Genomic DNA, 5,380 nt, shown 5'->3' with positions numbered 1-5,380 from the left:
ATTTATTTCAGCTTTTAATTATTCTTGTATTCATTTATTTCTGTATTCAAACATTTATTTAAGCATTTATTTATATAGTCCTGTATTTATTTATACATTTATTAATGCATTTATTTATTTATACTTAAGTCAGCTTCTGTCCTCCAAACACATCAACTGCTGACCTGTGACCAATCTAAATACCCAAATAATGAGTTGGAATAAACACGCCTTCAGGTTTCTATACATGTGTAAAACGAGTGCACCCAATGCCTGTACTCCATTTCCTTTTCTTGGTCTCCAACCATATAATGGAGTGTGCTATCTCGCGTTTGAAACTGTGACCCGCGGTCCGCCACGTTGGAGCCCTGCTTGTGTGTGTTCTGAAGCGACAGAAGGGTGCGGAGCGGATCCAAAATGGCGTGTGTTTCATCTTGTGTGGAAACTGTACCCTCCCACAGCGCCAACGGCCAATCAGGACGCTCGTTTCATTACCGAACCGTTTCCGTCCCCAGCGTTCACACAGTGAAGTCAAAGGCCGCTCGAAAACCGCTCGAATGTGTTGTCGGAGAGGATTAAACCGAGACAAAATACGACCTTTTGATGGTTTACGTTCACCCAAGCTAGCCTACCGTTGCACGAATGGAGTGTTAAAAGTTCGTAGTTTGCGGTGACGACGAAATAGCAACGCTGTAAACGACTTTTCGTGGATATTTTAGTATTTTTTGCTGTGGACTGGTGTGTGTTGGTCTACATGGTTTTAGCCTCGATTCTGCTGTCGAGCTGCGATGGTCGTCGCTACTTTATGCGGATGTCTCCGGGCCAGTCTGTACTGAACCAACGGCGACAAATGGGATCATCAAGCATCGGCCGAAAACATCGCGGCGTAGACTAAACATCAAAGATTAAGATATCTACTTGAATTTGTGGACGTTCAGACACAGGTAAGTCTCATTATTACTGGTCCTGCACAGCTAACGCGTGAACAACAACATGTCTCACTGGTTAATGTGGGTGCATGTGTGTTGCGACAAAGGTCAACGTGCACTTACTCAGGATTTTAAGTATTTAATGTGTGCTTCATGCTTAAGTGTAATTTTTTATTTATTTTTTATTTTTTTACTGGAAATATACAACGAATTTGTTCTGCTTCTTGAATGTAGCCTTTCTATGGTTATGACGTTAGCTGTGTTAAAACGTTGATGATTTGATCAACAAAATGTATTAATATCGTGTATTTCACATTGAGGTAACGTATGCTCTTAATTAAGTTGTTTTAATACATTTAATTCACCTGCGTACGTTAGATGATGGCATATGTGTGATGGGATTGGCACGGAGAGTGTGTTATTTTAAAAATACAATTTAAATGTTTTGAGTAAGCAGCTAGTGCTGCATAAATTAATATCATATATGCACACCTGCCTAAATGCATACTGACAGATGAACAGATCTTGTGCATGTGTTTGGGAAGGCTAGTCTTGGAGGCAAAAAGGGCTTTTTTACTTACTACTCATCCATAGTGTAAGGTTTTCTCAGGGTTAACACACTTTTTAAAATCCAAGACAACAACTATCATTACATTTCTCAAGGGAATGCAATAATAACAGCCAACCGATTGTTTCTTGTCACAGTGATAATAGGTCTTTGGCAGTTGAGCTAAAGACATCCTAGTCTACCTGCTTTTCCAGTTTAGTGTGCACCCACAGCTTCATATATTCTAGTCATGAAGCACTGTTTCCTGTCCAGTTGCTGGTCTCTTCCAGCACTAAAGCGACATGGAATGTGTTGCAAGCCCATCTATAAGGAAATCAACTCCAGCCCATCTAGAAAATGTGCTTTTGTAGGGCTATTTAAAGAGCAGTGTTTTGAAATTCCCACCGGCTCTCTGGGTTTATCAGGAAGTGTCTGTAGTTAGTGGACTAACAGTGGGTTTGTTTTGGGTGGATAAGTGTCACAATTCCCTACATTAGCTCGGTGGAGTGCCTGTGTTTTCTCTGTCGAATAGCATGTGAAGGAGGGGCACGACATGTTGGGATTTGAGATGAGCTGTGGAGGAAATGGAATATGGAGGAGAAGCTCTCTACTTTTTGGTGCAGTACCAATGCTGAGGAAAACACTGCAGTGCCGCTGGTGGTGTTTTCCACCAAGATACTGAGAGTGTTTCAGCTTGTTGGGGCGTTCGTGTTGACTACACTGCAGAGGCACTGATGCATATCTCCGTCTCGCTGGAGCTTGCATAGCTCCTATTTCTCTGTGCTACAGTTAAAGCCTCGAATGGTGAGACGTGCCTCGTTCTTTTTATACATGAAAATACGGACGTGCAGGGTTTAAATGTAAGGAGGATACTTTTGCACAAGTCTTAACACATTTGAGCTCAAATACATGAACGCATATCACTGATGTGTTTACACTGTGATTGTAAGAGTGACACACACAGAATGACACAATTGCAATCTCACTAAAGCTGAAGTTTCTCTGTCACACATGAGATGTGATCATTGTATTACTGGTTCTGTCAATTTGATAGTTGTTGTTCTTTGACATTAGATGCTGTACATACATTTTTCCACGGGCACTTGTGTGCCTTTAATTTATTGTTTTTGGTTTGGAATAATTTACTCGTGTGCTGAATTCTATTTTGAATAGTAGGCAATCTAAGACAGTAGTGCCTACAGTGGTGTGTTTTCATCTAAATCTGAAATGATGAAGCGTCATGCTGATGTTTGCAGTTAATGCAGCATATGTATTAATAATAAACCGTAGTCTGATTTTGATATTTTTCCAGTTTTGAGTCAAAATAGCTAAAAGTGTAAATAATTGCCTGAGCTGTGCGTCCCATCAGGTTCCCATTAGCAGGATGTTGCTCCCGTTCTTATAAGCAGTAGCAGAGAATTAAAACGTGCCCTCTGCTTGCAACAGGAAATGGAGTTCTGCTGCGGGTCATAAAGATCATGCGCTGTGATTGTAGCTCGAGGTTACACATTCTGTGTAATAGAAAGGCAGGCGGCGTTTCTGTGTTTCTGCTCCTCGACGGTGGCTCTCGCAGGAGATTTGCTTACCCGTTCGCACCTCACCACAGTTTGTCGACCTCTGGGATTGCCCATCAGCCCATTGTCACGGTGCTGTGAGCAAAGTCTTGTGGTAAAAACATGCCTGATTGCTCTGTTTGTCCCCCTCGATCCCTTTAGAAGATCTCCTTCTTGGTTAGTCTGACACATATTCTTTGTGACTGACTAAAAAGCTGAGTTGAAGATGAACACGGCTGAGCCCTTGAATCATTGCAAAAACACAACAATGGTGAAAAGCGGGGGAACAAGACGTTCTTGGTTGTATTTTGGTGGCTCGACAGTAACGGTTGCACAGGACAACCAGAGGATCATTATTTCCAACGATTAAATCTTTGAATACCATCACGCATGAGTATTGTTGATGCCCTTGGACCCAAAATGGCATCAAAACATAAAGAAGCTTATTATGAGGGATGAGAGGGCAGATGAATAAAACTCTGATGCAGAGAGCACTGCAGTAGTTGCACCATAGATCTCATTCTCCAGAACATGACTTTGCATTTTAACTTTTCAGCAGCTGGGTTTACTATTCCCTCATAAATGAACCTTCAAACTACAAAAGCACTTGTCGGTCGTTTTTCTGCCTTTTTATAATTCCCTAAATCACTCTGCAAATGTATCAAATTTGTCACCGTCTGTTTTATTTTGTCTTTTTACTCAAACCAAACCACGTTCATCGTGAAATCCTTTATATGTTTACCTAACTTTTTATGTATTCTTGGTAATATTTGGCTAATAAGTTACGTGTGACCATTACAGCCAAGTTAAACGTGATTGGTTATATTTCAATCAACCAGGCTGTGATTCTTGGCAACCAAAAGGTGATGGTAGGCGGCCAGCCTGGCAATTATGGACGGGTATCGTTACATTATTGATATGGGTCCTGATGCTGCTTATTGATACCGATGCTATTGCGGTGATGTTGACAGGTTTTCAATGTAGCGAGTCATTAGAATCCGTCACCGTGTGTGATCGGATGTGTTCTTCTGTATTGAAGCCCTTTAGTAGTGCAGTGTTGTTTATTGCATTTTGAATGTTTTCCTACTCGATTTTATTCACATGATTAGACACTTTGTGCACAATGCTTAAAACACTGAATTCAGAAATTTAACGGAAACACAGAATTTGGAAAAAAAATTGTTGAAGTTGTGTAGTGTGAGCTGGATAATGTATAACCTATTTATAGAGACACTCAAAAGTGATTTAAATTTCAGTGGTTTGTTTTTCGTTGTTTTATGTTAGTAAGACGGTGTGTTTACTTTAGATGTTTAGTTTCAGAGGTAATAAGATATTTCTGCGGGTATCTGCTTCAGAACATTCATAGTTTTCAAATCTTTGTGAATTCTCTACCATGTATTCCTAAAACTGTCTGACGGAGACATGTCGTAGGCAGTTATTAGTCCTTCTCGAAGTCTATGACCCTTGTGGTCCAAAATGTAACGCTTACAAAAGTATCTTTACATAATTATGTTACTTTTCTAAATATGTATCGTCTTGTTATTTCTTTCTTCCAAAAAAGAGGCGAGGATAACCAAGAGCAAATGCAAGAAATTGAGTTTTCATTCGTAAAAAGAAATGTGACCGATGGGTTGACTGCATGTCAAATTAATCCCAGCATGCAAGGCCAAATTGCCTCTTAAATTCCCATGTGACCGGTTGCTGACAAGCAATGTAGCATTTGAATGTCTATTTGTTTTTAAACGGTGTCCAGTGTAGTGCTCGCTCCCTGTACATAAACTGCACCACATGTTACATCACTTTGAGCGAACTTCACAGAGATCAGTTCAGGAAAAACGGCATCGTATGAACAGAACAAGCTCAGCTGAAAACATCAAACTGATGCACCATTGCAGAATGAACATAAAGGAAACACTATGTCATATACAAATGGCATATAATTTGTCCTGTATTGGCACCATGTCTCCCTCTGTCAATAGTATGTCTTCCCTGTATATTGCTGAGAAACCTTCCAGTGCAGAACCAGCCTGCTATGCTAGGTGTAAGAGGGGAAAATAAGCCTTCAGCTGAAGCTCCAGCACCCACTCTGCCTGCCCTCCGTCCATAAAGGCTCTCCCCTCCCCCCTTTTGTGCTGAGTGTGGTCCTTTTTAGGTAAACAAGCATGGCTACTCCTGATTCGCTCTTGCTCACTCTCACTCTCGCTCCCCTCTTCTTTCCTGTTTGAGTTGCGTAAATCTTTTATAGCTGCTTCTACCAGCACAATCTCTGCGGATACTCAAATGGCATCTGAAGCCCTTTTGAAATTCAGCCTGGTCCCCCCCCCCCCCCCCCCCCCCCCCACCCCCAAGCAAAAAAAAAAAAAAAGCCCGGC

General features: G+C 41.2%; 1 protein-coding gene across 4 annotated transcripts in view; it reads left to right on the top strand.

The window, feature by feature from the left end:
* The first annotated feature begins 482 nt into the window (after positions 1–482).
* ankrd11 (ankyrin repeat domain 11) overlaps positions 483–5,380 on the top strand; it is a 95,451-nt gene continuing 90,553 nt past the window's right edge. For all 4 annotated transcript variants that reach the window (XM_031846573.1, XM_031846574.1, XM_031846575.1 and 1 more), the window contains exon 1: positions 483–923. The gene's annotated coding sequence lies outside the window, so the exon portion shown is untranslated. The remainder of the gene's footprint in view (positions 924–5,380) is intronic.

The sequence above is a fragment of the Anarrhichthys ocellatus genome, unplaced genomic scaffold (genome assembly GCF_004355925.1).
Source record: "Anarrhichthys ocellatus isolate YVR2014 unplaced genomic scaffold, GSC_Weel_1.0 scaffold6, whole genome shotgun sequence".
NCBI lineage: Eukaryota > Metazoa > Chordata > Actinopteri > Perciformes > Anarhichadidae > Anarrhichthys > Anarrhichthys ocellatus.
This window is presented reverse-complemented; position numbering and strand designations above follow the sequence as displayed.